This window comes from Podarcis cretensis, assembly GCF_951804945.1.
Source record: "Podarcis cretensis genome assembly, chromosome: 13".
NCBI classification, from domain to species: domain Eukaryota; kingdom Metazoa; phylum Chordata; class Lepidosauria; order Squamata; family Lacertidae; genus Podarcis; species Podarcis cretensis.
The window spans coordinates 7182660-7198672 of NC_137182.1; the positions used below are offsets into that span (position 1 = coordinate 7182660).

General features: G+C 43.7%; 1 long non-coding RNA gene across 1 annotated transcript in view; it reads left to right on the forward strand.

The window, feature by feature from the left end:
- Positions 1-16013, forward strand: part of LOC307201179 — an 820028-nt gene that overhangs the window by 134034 nt on the left and 669981 nt on the right. The window lies entirely within an intron of this gene.

The window sequence follows — 16013 nt, forward strand, 5'->3', positions numbered from 1 at the left end:
AGGGTCTCAGCCTGCGTACCAGATGGAGCTGGTACACAGCTGCCCTGGACACGGATTTAACCTGTGCCTCCATGGACAGCTGTGAGTCCAAAATGACTCCCAGGCTGCGCACCTGGTCCTTCAGGGGCACAGTTACCCCATTCAGGACCAGGGAGTCCTCCACACCTGCCCGCCTCCTGTCCCCCAAAAACAGTACTTCTGTCTTGTCAGGATTCAATCTCAATCTGTTAGCCGCCATCCATTCTTCTCTCCTCACCCATCTACCCCTTTTGAAAGTAAAGCTACACACTCATGATGTCTTTGTAAATAGGGTGGGCACATGATCATTTTTTTTAAGTGTACCCAGCAGACCCTCCAACTTTCCCTATTTTCCAGGAACATCCCTGATTTAGAGAAGCCATCCCTGTTTCTGATTTGATCCTGGAATGTCCCACTTTTCCTTAGGATGTTCCTACTTTCATTGCAGAAATGTTGGATGGTATGGAGTTATCCGACCCCCCGAGCTGTCTGAAGACAATCCTGTATAGGGAAGGGTTTTTTAAAATGTTTTATTATCTTTTTATATATGTTGGAAGCTGCCCAGAGCGCTGGGGCAACCCAACTAGATGTGTGGGGTATAAATAGTAAAATTATCATTATGGAATGGGACAGCCCTATTTTCATCGGAGAAATGTTGGAGGGTATACTACCCAGTGCTAGAGAAAGTAGTGCCAGAGTTCAACGTGAATGCCTCCCTTTTCCCCCCTTATAATTGCAATGAAGCCCAGCTGAGAGGTGCTGTAACTGAGTTCCAGCAAGTTCCCAGGTAACTGGGAAATACAGAAATGCATCCAGACATAAAAGAGAAGAGGAAAAAGGGAGCTGGAACAGGTAGCAGATTCAGCTGAAAAGGCAGCCCAGTGCCCCTCGCCCCAAATAAGAAGTCAAATTTAAATCCTGTCTCTGCAAAAGACTAAATTCAGCAGCTCTGCATTCACTGACTTCAAACATTTGGCATGGGAGAAGTTGACGCAGGCTGCTTCAGGAAGAGGTTGTGGATGGTTAAGATGAAATTGGTCAGTGGGGTCACATGAGATTATGAAATCAGCTCTGGTTGTTGTTGGTTTTTTGCTGTGCCAATGTAATAATCATCTGGATGGAAATTCTTCCACAAATCACTCTGGCCTATGATTCACAAACAGAGGTCAACCTGTCTCAGCGCTGTGCCATTTTAAAATCCAGGTGTGTTGGAAAGGAAGTTACACTACAACCCTCCTCCCCAATATAGTGGTTCCTCAGGTTATAGACACTTCAGGTTACAGATGCTTCAGGTTACAGACTCTGCTAACCCAGAAATAGTACCTCAGGTTAAGAACGTTGCTTCAGGATGAGAACAGAAATCGCGCAGCAGCGGCATGGTGGCAGTGGGAGGCCCCATTAGCTAAAGTAGTGCTTCAGATTAAGAACAGTTTCAGGTTAAGAACAGACCTCCAGAACGAATTAAGTTCTTAACCTGAGGTACCACTGTATGTATTTTTCTGTGTACAGAATTTTTTAAAATATAAAGCTCCTTTGTAATGAACCAAGCTGTTGGTCCATGCAGCCATTATTATTTGCTCTGCCTTGCTGTGGCTCTCCCCTGCACCTGCAGCCCAAGATCATCTGCAGCCTTTCCCAACCTAGTACCTTCCAGATGCTGTTGGAGTCCAACCCCTGTCGGCCCCAGCCAGCATGCTCAATGGTTGGGGATAATGAGAATTGTGGTACAAAACATGTAGAGGGCACATTTTCATTTTTCCAAAAGGTTAGCTTGAATAGAGAATGCTAAAGATTTCTCCTGGGACCTTCTGCAAGCAGGCATGTGCTCTTCCTCTACCTCTGACTTATTGTTGTTGTTGTTTAGTCATTTAGTTGTGTCCAACTCTTCTTGACCCCATGGACCAGAGCATGCCAGGCACTCCTGTCTTCCACTGCCTCCCACAGTTTGGTTAAACTCATGTTAGTAGCTTCGACAACATTGTCCAACCATCTCGTCCTCTGTCATCCCCTTCTCCTTGTGCCCTCCATCTTTCCCAACATCAGGGTCTTTTCCAGGGAGTCTTCTCTTCTCATGAGGTGGCCAAAGTATTGGAGCCTCAACTTCACGATCTGTCCTTCCAGTGAGCACTCAGGGCTGAGTTTCATAAGTATGAATAGGTTTGATCTTCTTGCAGTCCATGGGACTTTCAAGTTTCTCCTCCAGCACCATAATTCAAAAGCATCAATTCTTTGGCGATCAGCCTTCTTTATGGTCCAGCTCTCACTTCCATACATCACTACTGGGAAAGCCATAGCTTTAACTATATGGACCTTTGTCGGTAAGGTGATGTCTCTGCTTTTTAAGATGCTGTCTAGGTTTGTCATTGCTTTTCTCCCAAGAAGCAGGCGTCTTTTATTTTTGTGACTGCTGCCACCATCTGCAGTGACCAGGGAACCCAAGAAATTAAAATCTCTTACTGCCTCGATTTCTTCCCCTTCTATTTGCCAGGAGGTGATAGGACCAGTGGCCATGATCTTAGTTTTTTTGATGTTGAGCTTGATTTTGCGCTCTCCTCTTTCACCCTCATTAAAAGGTTCTTTAATTGCTCCTCACTTTCTGCCATCAAGGTTGTGTCATCTGCATATCTGAGGTTGTTGATGTTTCTTCTGGCAATCTTGATTCCAGCTTGGGATTCATCCAGTCCAGCCTTTCGCATGATGAATTCTGACTTATAGGTCCCACTAAAAGGTAGATAGTGCAGACTTGTCTATTACCAGTAAGAGCTATTGCTAGTTTCAGGTAAATATGCAAACAAACGTACTATACCTACAATTGATGAGACTTTCCCTCAAAACTTGGTCTGTTTAGTCCAGTATTATCTGCTCTGTCTGACACCATATCTTCACCTCTGTAAGCAGGGACAGCCCTATGATGAGGCAGAGTGAGGCAGCTGCCTCAGGCGGCAGATGCTGAGATGCAGGAAGTGGACAGAACTATGAGTGCCATGTGGCCTGCCCTGTACCCACTGCACTAGCCTGTTGCCCTCAAGTGCAGTGGAAGAACCTGCCCTTTCCTCAGTACTGGAGCAAGGTTCAGCACCAATCCAATTGGCTTCTGCATGAGCCTTGGGGGGAGTAAGCCATCTTGCCCTTCGCCTCAGGCAGCAGAATGTCTGGAGACAGCTCTGCCTGTAAGAAAAGTTCTTTCCAAGTTTTGCAATATATGTGACCAATCCTGCCTCATATGGTTGTAGTAGGCCTTTAAATGTTACAGTGCAATGAATCCATGGCAAGGTAGTAACGCTTAAAAGGTCTCATGAAAATGTTTTTTTTAAAAAAATAATATTTATTCAAATTTTAAAGGTTACAAAAAGAAAAAAAGAGAAAAAACAAAATAACCAGAGAAAATACAATCAATTAAAAAAGAACAAATCGAACCTTTACATAGCTTTCTTTCCTTTACTTATTTCCTTGACCTCCTCACACCTCCCATTTTTGTTTTCTAATTCAAATTATTATTTCAGCAAATCCTTCCAACCTGGTTTTATCTTAATAATTTATCTTAATATACTATAATTTTACGTTCTCTCTTTCACCAATTCATTTTCACTTAATCCTTTATGTCATTTCTGCCAAAACACACATAATTTTCTTTTCCCAACATCTTTCTAGCAATCCTTAATTTTACAATATTTTTGAAGATAAACTTTAATTTTTTTCCAATCTTCTTCCACCGACTCTTCTCCTTGGTCCCGGATTCTGCCAGTCATCTCAGCCAGTTCCATGTATTCCATCACCTTCATCTGCCATTCTTCCCGGGTGGGTAGATCTTGTGTTTTCCAATACTTTGCAATGAGTATTCTTGCTGCTGTTGTAGCGTACATAAAAAAAAGTTCTATCCTCCTTTCGCACCAATTGGCCGACCATGCCCAAGAGAAAGGCCTCTGGTTTCTTCTGGAAGGTATATTTAAATACCTTTTTCATTTCATTATAGATCATCTCCCAGAAGGTCTTAATCCTTGGGCATGTCCACCAAAGGTGAAAGAATGTACCTTCAATCTCTTTACATTTCCAACATTTATTATCGGGCAAATGATAATTTTTTGCAAGCTTGACTGGTGTCAAGTACCACCTGTACATCATTTTCATTATATTCTCTCTTAAGGCATTACATGCCGTAAACTTCATACCTGTGGTCCATAACTTTTCCCAGTCATCCATCATAATGTTATGTCCAGTGTGTTGTGCCCATTTAATCATAACAGATTTAACCGTTTCATCCTGAGTATTCCATTTCAACAGCAAGTTATACATTCTTGACAAATTCTTAGTTTTAAGATCTAACAATTCTGTTTCCAACATGAAAATGTATTTTTAAAGCTGTATTAGTTGATAGAAATTGCTTCTGTACTCTCCCCACTTACGGCCCTTTGTGCAAAAATTCTACTTCAGGGTCAGTGCTGGGTTTGAGTTGACCGTGAACAAATGCCCTTTGATACTCCAATGGAAACTGAAATGGCAGCTAGACTCAACTGCCTAGGACTGTTACAAGCACCAGATTTTCTATAAAAGGGGCAGCAATGGCAGACATGTGTGGTGGATGGGTTGTTGAGTGCCCTGTTCAAGCTAACTGTATTTTACAGAATGATTTTTTGTTTGTTTGTTAGTGCTGCATATCATCCAGACCTGTTAATATTGTTTATCATCCAGACTCTCAGAATATCCAGCACAACATGGATTTGGGCTCATTATAGACTAACCACCAAAATTAGTTTTGATTTTCACTTTAGCAGCACAACAAAAGTCCTGTGGTCAAATCCCAGACAAGAAGCTGGAGCATCTAAGCCCGTCTAGCAATGTAAGAAAACCCGCCATGTCCCACAAACAAAGAACAAGGATTATCTGAAGAAGGAAGGCAAGTAGCTCTGGAGATTGACTGCTGATGCTGATTAGTTTTGATAAATAGATGCAGTTCTGTGTCCTTTTCTGGGAAAAGTCAGTAAACTGAAGTGCTGATGTTGGATAATTCTCTCGGTGCAATTAACTATCTGTTGCGGTGCTGACATAGGGCTGGATTATCCATCAATCACCCACAAAAACAAGTGTACTGCTGAAGAAAATCCTTGCCTTTTTTCTTCAGACTAGAGCTGAAATGACTCCAAATCTACCAGAGGCTGATTTATTTTGTCTATATTAATCAAGTTTTCAAATTATTCAATCCAGTCCCAATTAACTGAGAAAAATTCTTACCAAGGCTGCACACTAAACAGCTTACTCTTTCGCATGCTTACTCATAAGTAAGTCCCGCTGTTCTCAACGGAGCTTGCTCATTAGTATGTATTCTTTGAACTGCAGCCTCACATGGCAAACCTATATTCTAGTTAATGCAAGGGGTAAAATATGCCACGGCCGTATTGTCAAAGATAACACATTCTTTCAAGAAAGAATGCTTGAAATCCATTTTCTCTTTATTTCCCTTGCCACTTAAACAAAAACAACAACAACAACCACACCTCATGATCTACTTTGCACGTCTATAGTCCTTTGGAAGAAGGGGAAATACTTTGTTTTAAAGAGTTACAGTGGTAGCTCGGGTTAAGAACTTAATTCGTTCTGGAGGTCCGTTCTTAAACTGAAACTGTTCTTAACCTGAGACACCACTTTAGCTAATGGGGCCTCCTGCTGCTGCCACACAATTTCTGTTCTCATCCTGAAGCAAAATTCTTAACCCGAGGTATTATTTCTGGGTTAGCGGAGTCTGTAACCTGAAGCGTCTGTAACCTGAAGCGTCTGTAACCCGAGGTACCACCGTAGTGGGGTTGCTTATTTACCGTATTTTTCACTCTATAAGATGCAGCAGACCATAAGGCGCACTTAGTTTTTGGAGGAGGAAAACAAGAAAAAATAATATTCTGAATCTCAGAAGCCAGAACAGCAAGAGGGATCGCTGCGCAGCGAAAGCAAGTGCAAGGCTTTGGGTGCACTTGTCTTGCTTTTGAGGTGATGAAGGGATGCTTGTGAACGGTTTCCATTCTACAAATCTCACCAGTCAGTGGTCTTCACTCTGCAGGCTTCTCAGCTCCTGGCACATCAATTGAAACCCGGGGGGGGGGGAATATCAGGAGGAAACTCCTCCCTTGGGGCTCTTTCAAGATCAGGAAGTGCAAGCAGCCAATGAGCTTGTGGAGTGTTGTGGGGCAGGGAGAGGCATTCCAACTTCAAGCGACATTGTAATTATAAGGCAAGCTCAAAATCCCACCCTGCAGAAATTCTGTGGTAGCAAGACAATGAGGAAGAAAAACAGAAACCTTTCACTGGGGAAGAAAATTTTGGAAAAACTGAAGGACAGATGCTGGCAATTGCCCATTTTTGATACAATCCTACTGGACAGACCACAATATTATATATTGTGGCAAGGGTGGAGAAAGGCTTTGCAGAGGGTGAAATCACTTTCAGAAGTTGACTGGTGCTTCCTTCCACTGCAAGAATAAGAGAACAGATCACATATAAATGATTTACATATGAGCTGTTACAAAGCACAGAGTGAAATTAAATGGCTACGGGTGGCTAACATCAAGTGATTTCTTTCTAAACAAGTGCAGACCTTGCAAATAGAGACTTTAGCATCCTACCTCCATATTTTTTAAAAAAGAAGACATAATTATTTCACAGCAGATTTCTTCTTATCAATTGGAGAGTGCCCAATTCAGCATTCTCCATATACACACTTCTGTAGACATTTTACTTTATCTAATGGACATTTTACTTTATCTAAAAGTGCCACATCATTGTGTTGGTGTGGTGTTGTGAATTGTTCAGTTGCTGAAGTTTGCACTTCTCTGTAGGGAGGAAAGATGACTGCATTGAGAAACTTATTTTTAATTAGCAAACAAGGTGTGTGTGTGGAAGTGTGGGGGAAGAGAACATTTTCCCTTCTCCTGGTGCCTCCAAACAGACTGAGTTGGTTGGATGCAGTTATGTGTTGTCTTCTGCCTACTGTTTGTCCCAACAGCCAACATTACAAGCATAATTTACCTGAATGGGGGTTATGCCACCACCACCAAAACCACATTTCTGTGCTGGTAGCCATTCTGACAAAGAAGCCAGGCTCCAGCCAGAGCAGTGGTTCTCAAAGGGTGTGGCATACCGCGTTGGTGTGGCAGGAGAGGATGGCAGGTGTGGCAGGAAGATTCAAGGACAATAAAAGAAACATTTAAACATTTCCGTGTAGTACAGTGGTACCTCTGGTTGCGAACGGGATCCGTTCCGGAGGCCCGTTCGCAACATGAAAATAGCGCAACCCGCAGTGGTGCGTCTGCACACGTGCGGGTTGCAATTCACTGCTTCTGTGCATGCGTGTGATGTTATTTTGCGCTTCTGCGCATGCGCGAGCAGTGAAACCCGGAGGTAGCCCTTTCCGGGATGTAACCTGAAAGAACGTAACATGAAGCGGATGTAACATGAGGTATGACTGTATAGTATAACATCACAATACTTTTTGTTTTGATATTCAACCAGAAACAGTATTCACACCTCTCTTCAAGAGCATTGGCTCTCATTTTACAGTTCTGCAGAACATATTGCTGTGAAGAGGGATTTTCAGCTGTGACAAATACGAAGGATCTGGAAAGAGAAAAGCTTTGTTGTGCTGATGAGGAGATGAGACTTTGCTTTTCTCAAATTAGACCTAATATACTGTAAATGAGGTTACCTGGCAAAAACAAACTCACACCTCTCATTGAGTTTGTGTACATATTTATAAGATACGTATGCAAGAGGCTTGTTTATCATCGCATTTTGGGAATGATTCATGTTCTTATGTAGCTGGATTGTTTCATACTTTCTGGATGTCCCATGATCATATAATAATAATAATAATAATAATAATAATAATAATAATTTATATCCCGCCCTCCCCAGCCGAAGCCGGGCTCAGAGCGTAAAAGTAACACAGTTTACATAAAATCACAATCTATTAATTGAAATACATTCTAAAATCAATTCATTCTAAAATCAATTCCTAATCAAATTAATGGCAACCATTGGGCTAGAGTTCTATGAGGATTACCAAAGGAGGGGGTCAGACTGAGCCTTGGCCAAAGGCCTGTAATAATAACATTTTATTTATTTATTATAAAGTAATTGTGTTCTATGTTATATATCAAGCACTGCAGGTTGTGGTTTCTTTTTGTCTTCCAAAATATTTCTTACCAATGAAAAAAAAAATTGGTGCGGCGCCAGCAAATTTTCATTCTGAAACGTGTGGCCCAGAGAAAAAAAGCTTGACAGCCACTGAGCTAAAGCCCTGCCATGTGTTTTGAAATGCATGAATGAAGGCAAATTCCTATTGCTGCTGCCCAGTTCCCTTAACATTTAGCTCCTGTCTGAGGATTGACAAGCTGTCAGAAGTCCAGTTAGGCTACTAAGGATCCCCTCCCCCAACATCTTGCAGTGGAGAACAGGCGAGCAACTAAACTCACGGAAGGGGCTGAGAGAAGGTTGCAATTTTAAAATGCCCCCAACAACTTTTCTTCCCTCTCCTAACTGGCACATGTGCCCTCCATGCAGTGGCTAGGAAGGGAACAGTGAAAGTAGCGCTGATCCTGAAAACTGCTGCCAGAAGTGGAAAGAGGAGAGCGGGGAACAACTGTAACATTCAGATTAGTAGCTGAGATTGAGCTACCAATCTCTCCTTCACTGCCCGCTCATCAGCCACCAGAAGCAACTGGCAGGGGGCGGACTTGGTAATCTTTGGTAGTATGGTGCCCTCAGCAAAGCCAAAATCTGGCACTCCCAAATGAAGTGATGGGTCTTCTCAGTTTTGTGCTCCCTTGGCTCACTTTGCTTAGAGGGTGGAACCGGCCTGCTTCCATAGGGAGTGGGGATCACAAGTCCCACCACGAAACAAGAAACACCAACTTACTTTCTGCCTACAGTCCCATGATCCACCTTGGGGAAGGACCCAGTTCAGTGTCTGCAGTTGTTACACTCTTGTTCAGGGACTTGCAAGCAGATCAGACTTCTGTTGACCCAGAGACACTCCACCAGTTCAACAGAGGTGTAAATGCAGTTATGCAGTCTTTCAGAACTGCCACACAACTGCCCTGATGTCCATATGAACTGACCCAGCCTCTGCGATCATCATCTGAGGCCCTTTCTTCATATGCTTCTTTCATGAGAGGCCTGGAGGGTTGAAAAGCAAGAGTAGGCCTTTTCTATGGTGGCTCCTGCTTGTGGAATTTTCCCTCAGGGAGGCCTTTTAAACTGGGGGGAGGGGCATTGCTTTTGTTGGTTATTATGGTATGTATTTTTGTGCTTTTATATTGTAAACTGCCCTGTGATCCTCGGATGAATTAGATTTTGTAGGGACATTCTGGGTTGGTCATTCAGAGCATACAGAAAGATTTGGAGATTATACAAAATGCTGAGTAAGAAACCAGCTTCTTTGACTATAACCCAAAGCCATGTAGTTTTGTCGTCAATCCTCTCCTCACTTATTTGCACTTCCTTCTGTTTCCCTGATTCAACAGAAGGAAATGCACTTGCAAATAGGTGATGTGAGCTCGTTACTCCTGGCAGAAAATTTTAGTCTCAGAGCTGGAGCTGCTAGTGAGGCAGCTTTTAATGCCTCTGATCATCTGTTCATAGGGAGGGTGGCAGGAAGGGATGAATTCAGCCATCTGTTCCCTCTTCCTCCCCACAGGCAGGTGGCTGGTATTACTGAAGACAGTTAGATTAGGATTGTGTGTGCACAATCAGTCCTGGATCAGACTTTTCAGGTCAGAGGCAGTTGACTCCAAGCTTTCTTTTAGTTGGATCAGGGCCATTCTCTTACCCTCCCACTGATGATTTCTTTTACTCTTTGACCACTTATGGATCTCGCAAGAAGCACCATTTGTGGCATAACTGATACCATAAAGGTAAAGGGACCGCTGACCATTAGGTCCAGTCGTGACCGACTCTGGGGTTGCGGCGCTCATCTTGCTTTATTGGCCAAGGGAGCCAGCGTACAGCTTCCGGGTCATGTGGCCAGCATGACTAAGCTGCTTCTGGAGAACCAGAGCAGCAGCGCACAGAAACGCCGTTTGCCTTCCTGCCAGAGTGGTACCTATTTATCTACTTGCACTTTGACGTGCTTTTGAACTGCTAGGTTGGCAGGAGCAGGGACCAAGGAACGGGAGCTCACCCCGTTGCGGGGATTTGAACCGCCGACCTTCTGATCGGCAGGTCCTAGGCTCTGTGGTTTAACCCACAGTGCCACCCGCGTCCCTTAACTGATACCATAGAATCATGGAATTGTAGAGTTGGAAGGGACCCTCTGGGACATCTAGTTCAACCCCTGTGCAGTGTCCCATATGGGGCTTGAAACTGCAACCTTAGTGTTATCAGAACCATGCTCTAAACAACCTGCAACTATAGATCATGTTCACAGTTATGTGATTACCTTGTTAATAGCATTAGCATGGGATACAGCCATACCTTGGATCCCGAATGCCCTGGAACTCGACATTTTGGTTCCCAAACACCACAAACACGGAAGCGAGTGTTCCAGTTTGCGAACATTCTTTGGAACCCAAACATCCAAAGGAGCTTCCTGCAGCCAATTGGAAGCCGTGCCTTGGTTTCTGAACATTTTGGAAGTTGAACGGATTTCCAGAATGGATTCTGTTCAGCTTCTGAGGTACCACTGTATGGTTTATAGTACTAAAATGAGATGCCACAACACACAGTTTTGTATGTGCATTGTGGTTTTAGGAGTAATGGCAGTTACTTAAGCTCCTCAAAGTATGTAGGGTCAGCTCATAAGTTTTTTTAATCAATCAGGGCATTTATACAGAACTAGTGCTATGCTCCATAGTGCTATTCCATTGTCTACCACACTATCTTCTTTCTCTTGTTGCAGAAATGTTTTTGAATATTTTGCTTGTCTCTCCAAGGATCTTTGGGATTCCCTTTTCTCCTGTCCTAGTGACCTTTCCAATAAGGGGATTAAATCCCACCAGTGATGGGAGTGAAATATGTGTCTGGTTAAAAAGAGGTGAATTCAGCATACTCAATGGAAATAAAACTCATCATGGTGCATATCTTGGTTTCCTGGCCAATCCATGTTCCGGCGGCACATTTGGTAGCTTAGCCTGCAAAAGAAGAGACTGAGAAGAGTGGGGATAGCCATTTTCAAATGTGTAAGGGGCTATCACATGAAAGATGGAGCAAGATGGACCTGAATCCAGTGTGGTGTAGTGGTTAAGAGTGGTAGTCTCGTAATCTGGGGAACTGGGTTCACGTCTCCACTCCTCCACTTGCAGCTGCTGGCTGACCTTGGGCCAGTCACACTTCCTTGAAGTCTCTCAGCCCCACTCACCTCACAGAGTGTTTGTTGTGGGGGAGGAAGGGAAAGGAGCAGGTTAGCCGCTTTGAGACTCCTTAAAGGGAATGAAAGGCGGGATATCAAATCCAAACTCTTCTTCTTCTTCTGAACTATTGGATTCAAGTTTCATGGAACTAAGCAGGAATAACTTTCCGACAGAGCTGTTGAACAGTGGTAGACTCTCCTTCCTTGGAGGTTTTCAAGCAGAGGTTGGATGGAAATGTGTAATGGATGCTTTAGCTGAGATACCTGCATTGCAGGGAGTTGGACTAGATGACCCTATATAATTCTATCAATCTTCAGATATAGAAAACAAAACAAAATAAGCCAAACTGGCCATTAAAGAAATATTGGACCAGATGGCTGAAGCAATTTATAGTGATTCGTGTTAAACAATTTATTCTGTGCTTAGCATTGTTTGCCTAAACTAATCATAGCAGATTAGCCTTTGAAATGTGTAAGTCGATTTGATTCCTCGATCATAATGTTTTTAGCTCTGTCAACACCAGCTGACATTTGCTGATAACATGGCCAAGTGCAAATAAAGGTAAAGGTACCCCTGCCCATACGGGCCAGTCTTGACAGACTCTGGGGTTGTGCGCCCATCTCACTTAAGAGGCCAGGGGCCAGCGCTGTCCGGAGACACTTCCGGGTCACGTGGCTAGCGTGACATCGCTGCTCTGGCGAGCCAGAGCCGCACACGGAAACGCCGTTTACCTTCCCGCTGGTAAGCGGTCCCTATTTATCTACTTGCACCTGGAGGTGCTTTTGAACTGCTAGGTTGGCAGGCGCTGGGACCGAGCAGTGGGAGCGCACCCCGCCGCAGGGATTCGAACCGCCGACCTTTCGATCGGCAAGTCCTAGGCGCTGAGGCTTTAACCCACAGCGCCACCTGCGTCCCTAAGTGCAAATAGTCATCTCTAATATGGGCTTTCCACTTGGGAAGGGGGTTAGGAAGGAATATTCTTAATGCGTAAACCAAATTCACACAATCTAATATCTGTGTAGGTAATTCATCTCTATCTTATAGCTATATTTAGACAGATAGCCATGCTAGTTTGCTGCAGCAAAAACAGAATCTTTCGTAATATGGCACCCTGTGAGAGACCAAAATTTGGCACCCCCAAATTTCTCAATTATGGATCTTCTCGATTTTGTGGCCCTTCGTCTCAGCACCCTGCCAAGACCACCCTAAATCCGGCGTTGCTTGTGGTACTATAAATATTAATAAATGTATTGTGTCATAAGTGGACCACAGTTCACTCTGTCATGTGCATGGAGTGTTCTGATGGTGGTTCTGCTAATATTGATGGTTTTGTGGGATAATCAGCCTAATATAACCAATATGCTTAAGGCTGACAGGCCAGACTTAGCTAGGTCACCTGCCCCCCTCACCTTGGGAAGAAGGTAATCAAGTATATTGTTGTTCCCTACCCTACCTGATGAACTCAGTATATGAAGAAGCTAAGCTGACCCTTCAGATTTTGCTGGACTCCAATACCTATCAGCCTAGCCAATGTGGAAAAAAATGGTCATGGACGATGGGAGTTGTAGTGCAACAATTCTGATGTGAACAAAGGGGAGGAGGATGCTCTGCCAGAAGAGAGAAACCCAGCTGACTACAAGAATGAATTTCAGATAAAGAAAATTAAAAGGGATTGTGGCGTTTGCCCTCCTAGGAGTGTGACATCATACTAGGTTCATAAGGAAAGGGTTAACTAATTGTAAAATGACTAACCAATGGGAACCCAAGGGGAGGAGTTAGAGTTAGAGTTAGGGTGGTTGAGAAGTCAGTCTCGAGTTAGAGAAGAGACAGAGAGGATAAGTCTGTGGGCTGGGCTAGTCTGATGTGAGAATCTGTTAAGAGGAGTCAGTCAAACAGTTGATATACAGTGGTACCTCAGGTTACATATGCTTCAGGTTACAGACCTCGGGTTACAGAAATAATACCTCGGGTTAAGAACTTTGCTTCAGGATGAGAACAGAAATTGTGCTCCGGCAGTGCGTTGGCAGCAGCAGGCCCCATTAGCTAAAGTGGTGCTTCAGGTTAAGAACAGTTTCAGGTTAAGAACAGACCTCCGGAATGAATTAAGTACTTAACCTGAGATACCACTGTAATCAGTCAGAAGGTATTAGGAAGGTATAGACCGCTAAAGAAACTAAAGTTAAGAAACTGACAGTAATATTATCTGAGAAACCATAAACTTGTTAATGTTTATAAAATAAACTTGTTTATTTGGTTCACTTTTAACAACTGTCTGGTCTCAGTGTTTTACCCGAGAGTAATGGGTTGGTGGCAGCGGGGAAGTTGAGCACAGTGGTGGCACAAGGATCAATGGACCGTTAAATGTCTGGGGACCCTGCGTGATCATCACAGGGATAACTACTAGCAACAGTAAAATGGGCAAAGTTGCCAGCTTCTCCATCAGCTATATACTATGATTTGTGTAGATTTTTCAGAGTTTGGGGCTATTTCACATTTCAGACACCTGCTGAACTGAGTTCATGGAAATCATTCCTGTTTCCATAGGCTTTGTTTACTTGCTTATTTGGTTGTGTTGTTGTTAATCGTCTATTATGTTTTCTATCTGATCCATGTATTCAATGTATCTTTTGCAATAACTGCTTACCTCTCATTCTTCACTTTTTCATTTGGTTCCTCAGGAACAGCCTCTACTTTTCTTCTTCTTCTTTTTTCACTGAAGAAGGAAATTCATCTTATTGTGCAGGAGTGAGAAAAGTGGCAAGTTCTGCCATCATGGCCATTCATGGGATGTGAGGCAGTTGCCCCTTCCCACAAGAACCATAATCCCCCGAGTCCCAAGCTTTCAATTTATAACAAACATTAAATGTCTAGCATATGTAGAACCTGAGATATGAGGCAAAGTGTGCAGGTGCTATTCCCATTTTTTGTGAGGAATTCCCCTGTTCCCACCTTTGAGTGGGAATCTGAAAAATTCTTGTGAATGCCCATGGCTGGCATTTTCCTGTCTACACAACTTTTAAAGGTACTAAAACTTGTTATCACATGATATATTGTGAAGACATCCTTCCTATACCATAAACTTATATAATACTCACTCTACCCCTCCCCAACCCTCTGGGAACAAGTTGTTTTAAACCCTCCCTTTCCTCCAGTAAACTAACGGCAGCATGGATGGTTCTGTGAGGAGAGGTAGGGATCTTCACCAGAGAATTTACAGCACTCTCACCAAACCAGAATTCCCAAGATTCTTTGGGAAAATGAAACTGGAATAAAACTGATACTTCAGCATAGATTCAGATACGGAACATACATACTTGGTACAGACCTGCACTGTGGATTTTAGCAAGTGCAGACATGCTCATTTTTAATCATTTGCTATTGCCTTGTGTCTTGCTTGTTAAGATTGTAAGCCACCGACAAAGAGTTGTGATAGTTTATTGTACTGTTCCTTCTCCCTCCTCCTCCTTGAGTCAAATAATTTGAAGACCTGGACATATCTGCCTACCTGTTACCAAAGTCAAATGCAATTCTCATTACAAATCGTGTACAGGCAATCGCAAACCTCGCATTTTCACATAAGGTGTGCAATAAAAATCAAAACATTCCATTAGAATCCTCATAAAGAAAGGAAAAAGTAAGCAACCTTGGGACTTCTGAGTGAATTCAGGTAGGTAAAAGATAAAGGGGACCCCTTTAGGGATCCATTAGGTCCAGTCGTGACCAACTCTGGGGTTGCCGTGCTCAACTTGCTTTATTGGCCGAGGGAGCCGGCGTACAGCTTCCGGGTCATGTGGCTAGCATGACTAAGCCGCTTCTGGCGAACCAGAGCAGCGCATGCAAATGCCGTTTACCTTCCCACCAGAGTGCTACCTATTTATCTACTTGCACTTTGACATGCTTTCGAACTGCTAGGTGGGCAGGAGCAGGGACCGAGCAACGGGAGCTCACCCCATTGCGGGGATTCGAACCGCCGACCTTCTGTGGTTTAACCCACAGCGCCACCCATGTCCCTAAGGTAGGCATGGTAGCAAATTCTCTTTCCTTAGCCTCATAATTAAAAGGAGATCCACCCAGATACATTTCCATTGTGCCTTTCCATTGCATGCCATGGGATACAGGTACACAGCTTGAGGGTACTTCTGGTGGCCTCAGTAGCACAGAGTGCCTTCCATCCAATTCAGTTAGTGGCCCAGCTGCACCGCTATCTGGAGAGGGAGAGCCTAACTTCTGTTGTTTATGCCAGGCATCCTGAAACTCAGCCCTCCAGCTGTTCTGGGACTACAACTCCCATCATCCCTAGCTAATAGGACCAGTGGTCAGGGATGATGGGAACTGCAGTCCCAAAACAGCTGGAGGGCTGAGTTTGGGGGTGCCTGGTCTATGCTTTGGTAACACATTACTGCAATGTGTTATGCGTGAAGACAGCTCAGAGACTTCAGCTGGTGCTGAACTCAGCAGCTAGATTGCGCACTGGGGCAGCATTTTGAGCATATAATGCCAATTCTGGGCTGACTGCACTGGCTGCCAATTAGTTTCCAGGCCCAATTTAAAGTGCTGGATTTGACCTTTAAAGCCTTGAATGGCTCAAGACCCCAATACCTCAAGGACTGCCTTTCCCCATATGAATTGACCTGGATCTTGCATTCACCATCTGAGCCCTTG